The sequence below is a fragment of the Chrysochloris asiatica genome, unplaced genomic scaffold (genome assembly GCF_000296735.1).
Source record: "Chrysochloris asiatica unplaced genomic scaffold, ChrAsi1.0 scaffold00492, whole genome shotgun sequence".
In the NCBI taxonomy this organism is placed as follows: Eukaryota; Metazoa; Chordata; class Mammalia; order Afrosoricida; family Chrysochloridae; genus Chrysochloris; species Chrysochloris asiatica.
The window spans coordinates 687706-702284 of NW_006409010.1; the positions used below are offsets into that span (position 1 = coordinate 687706).

The 14579-nt window shown below is 37.4% G+C and overlaps 1 pseudogene; it reads right to left on the reverse strand.

Moving 5' to 3' along the window:
* Nucleotides 1-13482: 13482 nt before the first annotated feature.
* Nucleotides 13483-14151, reverse strand: LOC102818254 (annotated as a pseudogene).
* Between the last annotated feature and the right edge of the window lie 428 nt (nucleotides 14152-14579).

The window sequence follows — 14579 nt, forward strand, 5'->3', positions numbered from 1 at the left end:
ATCACTAATTGATTAACTACCAAGAGCATTTATTTTGTTACAAGATAGGCTCTCTGTCTTTTAATGGTGATGCACTTTTCTTTCTTTGCTTTCTCCCTATTGGTTTGAAAATATTATAACATACTGTTGCTAAGTGCCCTTGAGTGGGTTTCAACTCATAGTGACCATGTATAGGATTTCTGAGGCTTTTAAATCTTTGTGTGAGTAGAAAGCCTCATCAGTTTTTAGATGTATTTAAGTGTGTGCTTATATCTATAAAATTTTATTACATTCACAGACTTACATAACCACTACCATAACAAAGATACTATTCCATCAACAAAAAAATACACAGTCTGCCCCTGATCTATTCAGTTTCTTCTTTTATTATTGGTCTGTTCAAATTTTTCACTTCAGTCTCTGTTCATTTCAGTGAGTTGGGTATTTTTTTAGAAATTTTTCAATTTCTTCTTGCTTATATAATTTTTTGGAGTACATTTCTTAGAATTCTAGAATTCTGTAATTATCCTTTTTATTTTTGTTGGTTCTGTTGTTACTTCACTCATATCATTACTTATTTGTGTTATTTGCATTCTCTTTTCTTTTGTTAGATATGCCGGTGGTCTTTAGATTTTATTAATCCTTTCAAAGAATCAACTTCTTGTCTTGTTATTACTTTCTATTGTTTTCCTGTTTTCTGTTCTGTATTTCTGCTCTAATCTTTATTTCTTTTCTTCTGGTAGTTGTAGGTTTATTTTGCTGCTTTTTTCTAATTGTTGGAGATGTTGAGTTAAGGTGTTGATAGTGGGTCTCTCTTCTTTTTGGATGTTTGTATTTATGTTATAAATTGCCTTCTAAACACTGGGTTTTCTGTGTCTTACAGGTTTTGGTATGTTGTGTTTTTATTCTCTATTGATTCAAGGAATTTTAATTTTAATTTTTTTATGTTCTCTATTACTCAGTAGCTTTTAAGCAAGTGTTATTTAATTTCCATACATTTAATTTTTGTCCCTTGTCTTCCTAGTGCTGATTAATAATTTTATAGTGTTGTAATCTGAGAAGATGCTCTGTAGTATTTTGATGTTTTAAAATTTGTTAAGTTTGTTTTGTGACCGGACATATGGTCAATTCTGGAGGATTTTCCATGTGCACTGGAGAAGAATGTATATTGAGCTGTTGTTGGGTTGAGTGTGCTGTATAAATCTACGAGGTCAAGTTGGTTGATTGTGTTATTTAGTTCTTCTGTGTCTTTGTTGAGTTTCTTTCTAGTTGTTATGGCCTTCATTCAAAGTGGTGTATTAAAATCTCCTATAGTTGTCAATTTCTTTCTTCAATTCTACTAGAGTTTAATTTATGTATTTTGAGACTCTTTAATTTGGAACATGAATATTATGATTCTGTCCTTTTAGATAATTGACATTTTAATTATGATAAAATATCTATTCTTTGTCTCTTATGTCATTGTTTCCTTAAAGTATATTTTATCGGAAATTAATGTTACCACTTCTGCCCCTGTTTGAGTGCCATTAGCTTGATATATTTTTTTCCATCCTTTGCTTTTTAGTCTATTTTTGTCTTTGTAGTAAGGTGTGTCTCTTGTAAACAGCATATGGAAGGATCCTGTTTTCTTATACATTCTGTTACTCCCTGTCTCTTGTGTGCTGTATTTAATCCACTGACATTCAGTGTCATTTTGCTGTGTTTTTATTTGTGGTGCTGCTGGTTTCTTTCTTCCACATAATTTCCTGCACTGGGTTCATTTTGTTTGTGGGTCTTTTTTTTCATTTTCTTCTTTGCTGTTGTCTTAATGTTTACTAAGTCTTTCGGATTTTCCTCTTTTTAATTTTGATATTAAGGCATAATTCTTTACTTTGAGGCTTTGCTGTTATTTATTCACCTTTTCCCCAGTTTAAGCTGTCTGTTTTGTCTTGAAATATACTTGACTTCCTCACTTCTTGCAAGTTCTGTAACTGAATTTTTTCATCTTTTTCCTTTTTAGTTGTCTTCATTGTCAATTGATATCTCTGGTTCCCTATTTTCAATCTTGTAGGCTTGTTTTGCTTTGAATAGTTCTATACCTTGATTAAACTTTGGGTGATGTTGCTGTGTGTGTTAAGCTCATGTTGTTGTCTGCTGTTGTTAGTTCCCTCTCCCCCAAACTCCCTTTAGTATTTTGTAAGGTTAGTCTGGTTACTATAAATTCCTTCAATTTCAGTTTATTTACAAGTGTTCTAATGGGCTGAACAGGTATGGAAGGGAGAGTGGAAGTATACCCACAAATATACAAGCAGCAGAAAATAAAATAGATCATTTGGATATCATAAAATTAGACATTTATATGCATCAAAATATTTCACACAAAGAGTAAAAAGAGACCCACAGACTGGGGAAATTTTTTTGCAATGATACATCAGACAGGATACTACAAATCTCTAAAATTAATAGAAAACTACAGCATCACTACAAGAAATGACAAATAATCTATTCAAAAATGGGCAGGAGACATGAACAGACACCTCATTACAGAAGGCATTCAGCTGGCCAACAAACATGAAGAAATGTTCATGATCATTAGGCATTGTTGTTGTTAAATGCCTTTCCTTGGGTTCCAGTTCATAGTGAACCTGTACAGGGTTTCCAAGGAGCAACTGGTGGGTTTGAACCATTGATCTTGCAGTTAATAGTCCAGTGCATATCCTACAGTTCCATTTCAGAATTTCCATTAGCCACTGTGGTTGTTGTTAAGTGCCATGGAGTCAATTCTGACTCATAGCTACCCTGTTAGGGTTTTGGAGGAGCAGGTGGTAGGTTTGAACTGCTGACCTTGTGCATAGCAGGCCAGTGCTTATTGAACAGTGCCACACTAGGAGTCCCATTAGCCATTGTTGTTGTTGTTGACTGTGCTGACGAGTCAGTTCTGACTCATAGAGACCCTGTATAGCGTTTCTGAGGAATGGCTGGTGAGCTTGAACTGCTGACTTTGAAGTTCAAACAGACCATTCAGTTCAGTGCAGCATCACACCAGGACTCCATTGTTGTTGTTATTGTTGTTGTTGTTGTTACATGCCCTCGAGTCAGTTCTGAACATAGCGACCCTTTATAGGGTTTCCAAGGAGTGGCTGGTGAGTTTGAATTACCAACCTTCTGATTCAAACCAACTTTGCAGTCCAGTGCATTAGCCCACAGCGCCACATCAAGACTCCATTAGAGAGATGCAAATCAAAACAACAATGACATATCATCTCAACCAAGGATTAATCATGAAGTTAAAAGAAGCAGAAAACAACACATGCTGGCAAGGGTGTGGAGAAGCTGGAAGGTGTTCAAAATATTACTGGAAAAGAGCTGCCTCCTCAAAGTAGAGTTGACCATAATGATGTGAATGGAGCAAAATTTTGAAGGACCTGTATTTGCTGATGGAGCACAACTCAAAATTAGAAGGAACAGTTGCAAACATCCTTTAATAATAAAAAATGAAATGTACAAAGTATGAATCTAGGAAAATTGGAAGTTGTCAAGAAAGAAATGGAACACATAAAGATTAATACTCTAGGTATTAGTGAGCTGAAATGGACTGGCATTGGCCATTTTGAATTGGACAACCATACGGTTTACTATGCCAGGAACAAAAATTGAAGAGGAATGACATTGCATTCATCATTAAAAAAATTCAAGATCTATCTTGAAGTACAGTGCTGTCTGTGATAGATAATATTCATACATCGGCACTGCAAGATAATGCACTGGATTTGCAGTTCAAAACCATCAACTGTGCCTGGGAAACCCTACAGAGGGTTGCTAAGAGTCATAACTGACTTGATGGCTGACTTAACAACCACAACAAGAACAAGGAAGATGAATTATTACCACTACTATTCAAATTTACAAAACAATTCTAAATCCAGTGATGATGAAACTGAAGAATTCTACCAACTTCTTCATTCTGAAATTGATCAGACTGAAGACAGGGTACACAGAGTCACTGTACCCAAAAGAAATGGTGGATGTTTTATAATTTTAAGAGATATCTATCATATGATCAAGAACTGATCATACTGAAGGAAGAAGTTCAAACTGCACTGAAGCATTGGTGAGAAACAAGGCTCCAGGAATTGACAGAATGCAAATGGAAATGTTTCAACAAACTTATGCAACCCTGGAAGCACTCACTCATCTATGCCAAAAATTTTGGAAGACAGCTTGGCCAGCTGATTGGAAGAGATTCATATTCCCATCGGAATGTAGAAATAATTGAACAATATCATTAATATCACATGCAAGTAAAATTTTTCTGAAGATAATTTAAAAATGGTTACTACAGTACATTTGCAGGGTTCAGCCAGAAAGTGAAGCCAGATTCAGAAAACGACATGGAAGGAGGTATATCATTGTTAATAACAAACAGATCTTGACTGAAAGTGGAGAATACCAAAATGATGTTTACTTATGCTTTATTGACTTTGCAAAGGCTTTTGACTGTTGATGGGTCATGACAAACTATGGATAGCATTGAGAAGAATGGGTATTCCAGAATACTTAACTGTGCTTATGAAGAATCTGTACATAGACCAAGAGGCAGCCACTAGAACAGAACAAGGGGCTACTGTTGTTGTTAAGTGCTATTTAAACTGAATGCTTTAAAATCAAGAAAGTCGTGTGCCGGGACTGTATACTTTCACCATGCATATTCAATCTGTATGCTGAGAAAATAATCTGAGAAACTGGATTATATAAAGAATACTGCAGCTTCAGGATTGGAAGAAGACTCAGTAACAACCTGTAAGGGAAAAAGACTTAAAATACTTACTGATAAAGATCAAAGGCTACAGCCTTCAAAATGGATTGCCCCTCAATGTAAAGAAAACGAAAATCCTCTCCACTGGACCAATAAATAACATCATGATAAATAGAGAAAAGATTAAGGTTGTCAGAAACTTCATTTTACTGGGATCCACTATTAATACTCATGGAAGTAGCATTTAGCAACTCTAACGAGCCTTAGGGAAATCTGCTGCAAAAGAGCTCTTGAAAGTATTCAAGAGCAAAGATATCAGTTTGAGGACTAAGGTGCACTTGACTCAAGCCATGTTGTTTTCAATAGCATGTGAAAGACAATGACAAAGGAAAATTGTAGAAGAATCAATGCATTTAAGTTATGGTTTTGGAGAATAATATTGAAAGTGCCATGGACTTCAAGAAGAACATCAAATCTGTCTTGGAAGAAGTGCAGTCAGAATGCTCCTTCGAAGCTAAGATGGTGAGACGTGGTCTCTCATATTTCAGATATATTATCAAAAGGGACCAGTCCTTGGAGAAGGGCATCATGGTTTGTAAAATGGAGGGCCAGCAAAAAAAAAAAAAAAAGACCCCTAAAGAGCTAGACTGACACAGTGATAGAAGCAATGGATGCCAATGTAACAATAATCGCAAGGATGGCTCAGGACCTGGCAGTGTTTCATCCTGTTGTGCATAGTGTTCATTATGAGGCGGATCAGATTCCATGGCACCTAACAACAACAAAAATTATCCAATAGTCTTTTTTTTTTTAGCTTTTTGTTGTAAATTACCCAATAGCTATTTGTTGGTTTCTTTTAACTTTTCTTTATAAATTATCCCCATAGTTTTGTTGTTGTTGTTGTTAAGTTCTGTTGAGTCAGTTTTAACTCATAGCAACCCAACATAGGGTTTCCAAGGAGTGGCTGGTGAGTTTGAACCATCTACCTTGTGGTTCAAACCAACCTTGTGGTCCTGCACTTACCCTACATCATCACACCAGGACTCCTATGTATCTTTTTCCCATTAGTCTTTTTTTCATTGAAATCTAGTTGTATCATATTGTGATCTATGAAGATGCTTTATAGTATTTCAATGTGGGTTGTTTCTTTGTTTTTGTTTTTGTTTTTTTTTAATTTATTGAAGCTTGCTTTGTGGCCTATCATATTGTTTAGTCTGGAGAATGTTCCATTTGTGCTGGAAAAGAATATGTATTTTGTTGTTTTTGGTTGATGTGTTCTGTATATGTCTATCAGGTCGAGTTGGTTGATTGTGTCGCTTAGTTCTGTGTCTTTGTTGAATTTCCTTCTAGTTGTTCTTTTCTTCATTAGAACTGCTGTATTAGAGTCTCCTATTAGTATTGTGAGCCCTGGTGTGGGACTGTAGAATAAGCACTGTAAGGCCTGTGGTTCAAACCCACCAGTCATTCCTTGGAAACCCTGTACATGGTCACTATGATTCGACACTTAACAACAATGACCACTGTTATTGTACAGTTGTCTCTTTCTCTCCTCAGTTATATTAGAGTTTGATTTATGTATTTTAGGCTTCATCATTGGGTACATAGATATTTATTATGTCTTTGTCTTCTTGTTCAATTGACCCTTTAATCATTCTATAATGTCCTTCCTTGTCTCTTACTACGGTTTTTTATTTTAATTTTAGTTTACCTGAAATTAACCTTGCTGCTTCTTTTTTTTAATTTCCACTAGCTCGCTATATATTTTCTATCATTTGATTTTTATCTATTTTTCTTTTTCTGTTTAACATTTGTTAACTGTGCCACCAAAGTGCTGCTGCTGTTTTAGTGTTCACTAAATCTTCATAATTATCCTCTTTTATTTTGATGAGCTTTATTAATTCTATTTGAGGTTACCCTGTAATTATTAATTTTTCCAAGTTTAAAACAGCCCATTATGTCTTTATGTTGTTTGATTTCCTCTTCATTTGGAAGTTTTGTAACTTTACCATTTATTCCATTTGCTTTGTCATTGTCACTATTTAAAAATTGACATCTCTGATTCCGTATTTCCAAGCTTATAAGTTAGATTCTTTTTGATACGTCTATATCTGGGTCATTCAGTGGTCATACTTTGGAAATATTGTCAGGAGAGAACAGTCGCTGGAGAAGGATGTCATGCTGGGTAAGATGGAGGGTCAGAGAAAAACAGGAAGACCCCCAATGAGATGGATCATCCAGGTGGCATCATTGATGGCGTCAAGTGTGGCAGCAGTGGTGGGGTTGGCCCAGGATTGAACATTGTTTCGTTCTGCTGTGCATGGGGTCACTATGAGTCGATTCTGACTCTATGGCACCTGACAACAACAACAACAACATATCTGGGTCAAGAGGGACCAGTCTCTAGAGAAGGATATCATGTTTGGTAAACTGGAGGGTCAGAGAAAAAGAGGAAGGCCCCTAACTAGATGAATTGGTACAGTGGCAGTAGTGATGGACTGAAATGTAGCAACGATTATGAAGTTGGCTCATCACAATCCAGTGCATACTCATTCTGTTATGCATTGGGTTGCTTATGAGTTGATATCAAATAGATGGCACCTAACAACAACACAACTGGATTGTTTTCTCTGTGATGTTATGTGTTGTTCTCTGCTGTTGTTCATTTTCTGAGCAAAGGACTTTACTATTTTTTTTTTAAGTTTGGTCTGGGTTTTACAAATTCTCTTAGTTTTTGCTTATCTAGAAATGTCCTAATTGTGTAATTGTATTTGAAGAACTATTTTATTAGGTCTATAATTTTTGTTTGGATTTTTTTTTTTTTTTCCTTTCAGGGTTTCAATATATATCATCCATCCCATTGCCTTTTTGGCTGCTAATTTCTGCTGAGAAAACAGAACTTAGTGTTATTTGTTCTCTTTTGTAGGTGACATTATGTTTTTCTTGAGCTGCTTTCAGGATTCTTTCTTTTTGGAAAGTTTGATTATGATGTGTCTTGGTGATTTTCTTCTGGGGTCTATCCTGTTTTGGGTTTGTTGACTTTCTTGAATGAAAATTTTATTTTTCATGATATTGGGAAATGTTCTTCAAACACATCTATGATATTTCTTTTTTTGGTCTCTTCCTGTCATAATATTCTTATCACACATGTTATTCCTCTTGATGGTGTTCCACATAATTCTTAGGCTTTTTCACTTTTTTTAAATCAACTTTTTTTCTACTTTTTCCTCTAGCAGACTAGTACTAAGAAATTTGCTTCAGTTTTACTAATTCTGTCTCACTTTGATTCAATTTTACTCCTTTGCTCTTCCAGAGTACTATCTACTTCTGAAATTTTAGCATTAATCTTGTGGGTTTCTATTCGCTGTTTAGGTATGACTTTATCAGTCTGTTCTCATATTGTTTTCCTGAATTTTGCCTATGTTTTCCTAGTTTGGTGTATGATTTCCTTGGTAATATCCTTTTTTCTCTTGATCTCCTTCTTTATATTCTGATAGGACATAAACATATTTCTCTTGAATTCCTTATCAGGTAGTTCCAATAGTATTTCCTCCTCTGGGAGATATTCTGGTTTTGTATTTTGGTCACTTGCTTGTACCACTTTGTCCTGCTTTTTTGGTGTGATTTGAAACTATTTGTTGTCTCAAGACATTATGTAGCTAGCACATTAATCTGTTCATTGTATGTTGGTTTCCTTGACCTTGTTTTTTTGTTTTGTTTTATTTTAATATATCCAGGCAACGGTGCAGCTGAGTTACTCCGGTTGCTAGTTGAACAGCACTGGGGCACTCACACCTGTGTCCTGGTGAATTTGGTAGCGGTTGGGAGTATGGGCGTAGGTCTAATCACTATTGATGTAGAGCAACTGAAGAAAGGCTGTACAGATGTTGACCTTTATTGTTAATCCAGTGTGGCACTTGCCAAGTGAGTGGGTATGGCTGTGTAGAGATGCTGACTTCTTACTGATGTGAAGAAAGAAAAAAATTTTTAAGTGGATGAATAAAAGAAAAACAAGAGGGGAGAACTTAAAAGAAAGAGGTGCAAAATCAATGGTGGTCATATGGAGGAAAGGAGGAGAGGAAATCAGCACAGTACTGGTGCAAGCACTGTCAAACATGGTTGAAGTGAGAATGAGACACTGCTCTGAAGGTGATGCACCTTTGTCCTCAGAGGGCTGGGGAAGTACTGATGACTACAGAAGTGATATGTGTCTATATTCTCTTAATTCTATTCTGGCTATTCCGTTTCCAGTACTCTAGTTTTCCTACCCCTGTATCTTCTCATTTTTGTTTCATACTAATTGTTGACTTTTTGGTCTCACATAGGTTTTTTTTTTTTAAGGTTTTTATTGTGGATTGAGTGAAAGTTTTCAGGGCACATCATCGGTTTCACATTCAAACATTCATATACTTTGTTTCATTACATTGATTATAATCCCCTCCCACATACCATCAGTTAACAGAGTTTCTCTATATCCACTTTAGCTTTTTTTGGGGGGAAAAACTTTGCCTTTTTGGAATTTACAGTCTCGGCTTTTAGGGAAGGTTTTTACATTTATCTGTGTATGGAATTACTAACCAGCATAACTGAATAATCAGATAAGGGGCATTTTTCTATGTCTACTAGGTGGCTAAAGTCTGATCCTCAGAGCCTATGGTTTGGACAGTCAGCAACGCTTGGGCCCACAGGGACTTGAACTCCTGACCGGGTCTGCACGGTCTGCATCAGATTCCCCCTACATAGGTGGTTTTTAATGTAGCACCACACTCATAGGTAATAGCCTTTATTTCATGTGCCAATCTTCTATTTTACTAAGAGGTGACATTAAGGGATAGTTTCAGTTCAAGGTGTAAAGAGTGTCTCAGGGTTATAATTTCAGAGAGTTCTTGAATCTTAACTGTTTCAGTACATCTGGACTTTTTGAGAATTTCAGTTCTGTTCTGTGTTTTTCTTTCAGTCTATCAATGGCCATTTATTGTGTCACTGATCAGAAAGATTAGTAGTGGTAACTGGGCACAATTTAGTTCTACTGGACTCAGGTTGATGAAACTCTGACTCCTGAGAGTTATTATCTTAGTCTAATAGTGTTTTCTCTGAGACTTTCATTTTCTTCTTTCTGTTTTGCTCTTGATGAGTAGAGAACAATAGTTGTTTTTAGATGGCTGCTTGCAGCTTTTAACAACCCAGCTACTACTCACCTCTCTAAAATGCTTAACATGAACTTTGTAAACTATTTTATATCAATTGACTGAATTGTCCTATGAGATTAAGGTCCTAAATCTTCACACCCGGAAAAAACAATCTCGTGAGGTATTTGGTTATATCTAAACAATATCTGAGAGAACTACCATTCCAAAGAGAGGTGACCCAACAGAATGCGGAAATCATCGGACAATCTCTTTGATATCTCAAGCGAGTAAAGTTTTGCTAAAGGTAATACAGAAATGGCTACAATCATACATTGACAGAGAACTTCCAGAGGTTCAAGCTGGATTCAGAAGAGGCCGTGGAACGAGAGATATCATTGCTGATGTCCGATGGATCTTGGCTGAAAGCAGAGAATATCAGAAGGATGTTTACCTACGCTTTATTGACTATGCAAAGGCTTTCGATTGTGTGGATCATGACAAGCTGTGGACAACATTGAGAAGTATGAATATTCCAGAACACTTAATTGTACTTCTAAGAAATCTGTACCTAGACCAAGAAGCAGTTGTTCGAACAGAACATGGGAACACTGAATATTTTAAAATTGGGAAAGGTGTGAGACAGGGTTGTATTCTTTCACCATACTTATTCAACCTGTATGCTGAGCAAATAATACGAGAAGCTGGTTTCTATGAAGAAAAACGTGGCATCAGGATTGGAGGAAGACTCATTAACAACCTGCGATATGCAGATGATACAACCTTGATCGCTGAAAGTGAAGAGGACTTGAAACATTTATTTATGAAGATCAAAGAGCACAGTCTTCGATATGGATTACATCTCAATGTCAAGAAAACAAAAATCCTCACCACTGGACCAATAAACAACATTCTTATCAATGGAGAAAAGATTGAAGTTGTCAAGGACTTCATTTTTCTTGGATCAACTATCAACACCTACGGAAGCAGCAGTCAAGAGATCAGACAACGTATTGCACTGGGCAAATCTGCTGCACAGGAACTTTTTAAAGTATTGAAGAGCAGAGATGTCAGCTTGAGGACTAAGGTGCGCCTGACCCAGGACATTGTGTTTTCAATAGCCTCATATGGATGCGAAAGCTGGACAGTGAATAAGGAGGATCGTAGAAGAATTGATGCCTTTGAGTTGTGGTGTTGGAGGAGAATACTGAAAGTGCCATGGACTGCCAAAATAACCAATAGATCTGTTTTGGAAGAAGTGCAGCCAGAGTGCTCCTTGGAGGCCAGGATGGCTAAGCTTCATCTCTCCTACTTTGGACATATTGTCCGGAGGAAACAATCGTTGGAGAAGGATGTCATGCTGGGTAAGGTGGAGGGTCAGAGAAGAGGAAGACCTCTAACAAGATGGATTGGCCAGGTGGCATCATTGATGGACTCAAGTGTGGCAGCGGTAGTGAGGTTGGCCCAGGATCGGACATTGTTTCGTTCTGCTGTGCATGGGGTCACTATGAGTCAGTTCCGACTCGATGGCACCTGACAACAACAACAAACAGTATCTGTCATTATGCCTTTTAGATATATATTGTTGTTGTTAAGTACCATGGAGTCGGTTCCGACCCATAGCGACCCTGCACAGGGTTTCAGAGGCTGTAAATCTTTACGGGAGCAGAAAGTCTCATCTTTCTCCCACAGAATGTCTGGTAGTTTTGAACCGCCGAACTTGAGGTTAACAGCCTGATTCGTAACCACTACGCTACCAGAGCTCCTTATTTATAGAACACACACACACACATATATATGCATACATTTAAATATTTGTTAAGTGCTGTTGAGTCGGTTCCAATCCATAGCGACCCTTTAGAGGGTTTCCAAGGAGCGACTGATGAGCTTGAACCGCCAACCTTGCAGTTCAAACTGACTTTGCAGTCTAGCTCATTAACCCACAGCGCCACACCATATATATTTAAATATATACATGTATGTATCTATGGAGCATGGTCTGAGAACCACAAGGTCCATGGTTTGAGCCTACAAGCCACTCAGAGCACTTCATGCTCCCATGAAGATTTTTTTTTTGTTTTTTGTCTGTGCGGGGCATTTATTTCTAAAGCAGGAGGAATAAATTTCATTGCCATTCCCAAAGATGAGTAAAAATTATACAAAGTGTCCACCAAGTCTGGAAAACAGGCAACTCCTTAATAAGATGTTTATTGATATGACATTTTAATACACATGAAAAAAAACAACAACAGTATTATCTATATTTCTAAACTTGTGGTCCCACCATAGAATGCATCTTTGGAATAGAAAAAAAAAATTATTTTTCCATAATTATAAAACTGGCAGATTCAATCTAGGCACAGCTAGTGAAACATTTTCTTCAACTTGACAAGTTCCATACCCTTTATTGATTATTTATGACACTCTTGGGCCACTAGCAAGAGAAAACCACTATTAGCATCAATATTTAGCAGCATTTTCAAAACACATTTTTTGTTTTCTTGAATAAAGGGCTAAAATATTTTTAATCCAATACTTCTCTATGATTTTATTACTTCTATAGATGAGCTCTGGTAGTGTAGTGGTTACAAGCCAGGCTGCTAACCTCATGGTCAAGTGTTCAAGACTACCAGGTGTTCCATAGGAGAAATATGAGGCTTTCTGCTCCCATAAAGATTTATAGCCTCTGAAACCTATTCAGGGTTGCTATGAATTGTAATTGACTCCATAGTATATAACCAACATATATGAGATGATGATCTTTTAACATTTATGTGGGTAATATTTCTAATGTTTGTTTGTTTTTAATATTCCCAGGAGTCTTTGGGGGATTTTATTATTTTCACAATAGAAGAAAACAGCCCTGTCAACCCAGAAGGGTCTGATAAGCTGTTTAAGGTGTATGAAGTTCTTGGTGTATGAAGAAATCTACATAGCGTCCTAGCTCTCAGCCCTTAGAAAAGAATTTGAGAGGGACTAACAACCAATACTATTTAGATATCAGTATTAGTTAATAGTCTAGGAAGGGAGAGAGCAAAGTAGAAATGATACTGTCTAATAAAACTAGTAAAAACCAAATCCTAGCATTCCAGAATGCCAAAAAAGGATAGATTCTATGGAACATGGATGTGGAAAAAAAGTCACTCCTTCCGGAAAAAATGAATTGTGAATACAGTCACTCAAGACCAACGAAGCAATCACTGAGAGCATTTGGCTTCAATCCCATTGCTCCCAGAAGGACATATTCCAGAGAAATGGTGTTGTAGTCCAACAGCCTTTGAGAGGATAGGGAGAACCAGAGACCAACACCTTCACATGTAAAAAGGCTACTAGAGCAACAACATAGCTGTCAAAATTAGCAAAAGCTTAGATTATATACCATTTGCAATCCAACCTATACTTGATTTCTCATGAAAACCAGAGATCTGTGCAGAGACATCTTCAATGGGTATAGGGCTCCCTCCTTTGGAAAAGTTGAAGACAGCCTCTTCACTAATTCTTTCTACTAGTTAGTTTTCATGTAAGTTCACCATTTAAACTAGAAAGGACACTGCATCAGCTAGCTTCTAATTTGGACATGGCACTAATACTCCACACACAATTGAATGAATGACCACATTTTCTTGGTTCTTCCATTGGGAAGCTTCAGTATGCTTCTTTGGACTCAATAGGTATGATCTTGTTTGAGAAAAGTGTAAACATAGAGCCAGGTTTTGCTCCTCTCTGTCCCAGGAAATTGGTGGAGCACTCCTCTACTTTTGTATAGCTCAATAATGACTAGCTTTGCCACATCCTTGTACTGTCTTAACCTGGCAGCAATTGCTTCAGGTTTATAATCTTCTTGTTGGAATAATGGTTCATCATGATATCTTCAATACTATGTACCTAAAATGAATTGAAGTCCAGGATACACACTCTGCCACTAGGAGGGTAAATCCCACATCTGCTGAGACAATCTTTGAGCTTTTCACAGCATGTTGAGAGTGATAAATAGATTCAGCTTACAGATTCTGTCCAGAGCTTCAGCCTATACAAAAGTCCTGGGAAAACCATCTAGTAGCCAGTGCTGGCTGAGCCTGTTCTCCAGCTCCGATATCATTAGACATGTGATCACATAATCTGGAACCAAAAGACCTTTCCTTAGGTACTTTTTTGCTGTATCACCAACTTTCATGTTGGTTTTGATACTCTATAGAAAGAAATGGTGTCTGGAAAGATGCTGGTGGCCGAAATCCTGGGCGATCCTCTGGCATACAGTGCCTTGCCAGAGTCAGGTGGTCCAAGGATGACCACACGCAGGTGTCTGGAAGTCATTGCCAACACGAGGAGGGGAAAGGCCAAAAAGATAGCGGCAGCAGAGGGAGTCCCAGGAACTTTGTATTTCTTTCCCTTTCCCTGGCACCTGCCATTTATGGGTGGACTCATCAGCCACCCAGCTGGCCTATGTACTCTGAGCCCCTGCCCTAGTCCCTGAACGTGAGCAGGTTTAGTCCATACCCTAGTTCCTTCCCCGTGGCTGTCACATCCTGGGCATTCACAGGGCAGTCATTGCAAGCCAGCCATGCAGGCTTTTTTGGTACCAAATAGACAGCTCAGTGCCCACCTTTACCACCAGGATCCCCAGGAGCTGGAACTTGGTGTCTCTCTACAAACAGCAGTCAAATAAAAGCACCAAAGCTTTTTGTTTGTTTATTAAGCTTTGGAAACCATGTTATAATATGTGTCACGAACTCATCACTCAT